The sequence below is a fragment of the Choloepus didactylus genome, chromosome X (genome assembly GCF_015220235.1).
Source record: "Choloepus didactylus isolate mChoDid1 chromosome X, mChoDid1.pri, whole genome shotgun sequence".
NCBI classification, from domain to species: Eukaryota; Metazoa; Chordata; class Mammalia; order Pilosa; family Megalonychidae; genus Choloepus; species Choloepus didactylus.
The window spans coordinates 52,824,333-52,825,553 of NC_051334.1; the positions used below are offsets into that span (position 1 = coordinate 52,824,333).

The 1,221-nt window shown below is 43.1% G+C and overlaps 1 pseudogene; it reads right to left on the minus strand.

The window, feature by feature from the left end:
• Positions 1–344: 344 nt before the first annotated feature.
• Positions 345–929, minus strand: LOC119522139 (annotated as a pseudogene).
• Positions 930–1,221: the final 292 nt, after the last annotated feature.

Below are 1,221 nucleotides of genomic sequence, written 5' to 3' on the forward strand. Positions count from 1 at the left end.
ATGTTATGTAGTTTTTAATCACTAGTCTTGCAGGTCTTTTAAGTGGATTTTTGAAGTTGCAGAAACAGAGATGGGGAAACCAGAATTATCAAGGCAACACAATACATGGTGAGATGATGAGTTGGTTTTTCTGTGAAGGCCCAACTGGTTTCCTGGAGTAATCAATGATATTTTTCAGGGGGTGGGGTACCAAATTATTTTATTTGAAGGAATGGTACAAATGAAACAAATTGGTGGCTGTTGATACAACTTATAGATAAGGTAAAGGTAAACCCAACATGCATGCAGTGCCATTGTGACTGTGAAAGTCACCCCCAATGGCTATCGAGAAGCCAGCCTAAGGTTTAGCCATTGTCATCACTGTTTCCCAGGGTGTGCTTGTCAAAGAGATAATCTGCCAAGCCATTTTCCAGGGCCCCCATCTTGCACAGGTTTGTTACATAGTCACCCAATTCTTCGATGGATTTCACCTGCTCATTCAGGTAATGAGGCTCAATGAAATCACACAATTGAGGGTCATTTTTGTCAGTGACCTGTTGGTGCTGTTCCAGAAGTGACTGATTTACTCTTTTTAATCCAAATGTAACACATGCTCCATTGCATAAGCTCATTATCCCACTCATTATGTTCTGTTTTCTTGATATCCTAAAGGAAGATTCAGCCACCTCCTTGATTCTGCAGTTTCATAAGTTTCTCACCTTGTTGCCTCTACTCTTGAGATTGGTGCAGAAAATATTTGGCAAAATTCTTCAACACCACAACATCATGGTCAAAATAATAAGGCATTGACAAGTAGATATAAGAGCTGTACACCTCCAGGTTGATCCGGTGGTTGATGGAGGTCTCAGGTCCTGGTTGTAGTTCTGGCACACGTGTGGTAGGGAGGTAGTCCTCATGTCAGGCAACTGAGAAGAGGCTGCGGTAGCCATTGCTCAGCACTGGAGCTGCAGCTGAGACAATAGGGCAGTACCAGGCCCTGTGAGTATGTGGTGGTGGGCTAGCTCAGGGCAGCTGAGCAACTCTCTGCAAAGATGACTGGTCTCAATGATCATTTTTAGCCACATCCTGGCCATGCAACCTTGGGCAGGTGACTCATTCCCTTTGAGCCTCAGTCTTTTCACTTGCAAAATGAAGATAATGTTAATTTACAGAATTGGTGAGAAATTCAGATACGAATATGTGTTTAAAATGCCTAGCACAGTGCTAGCCCATAGTAAGGCA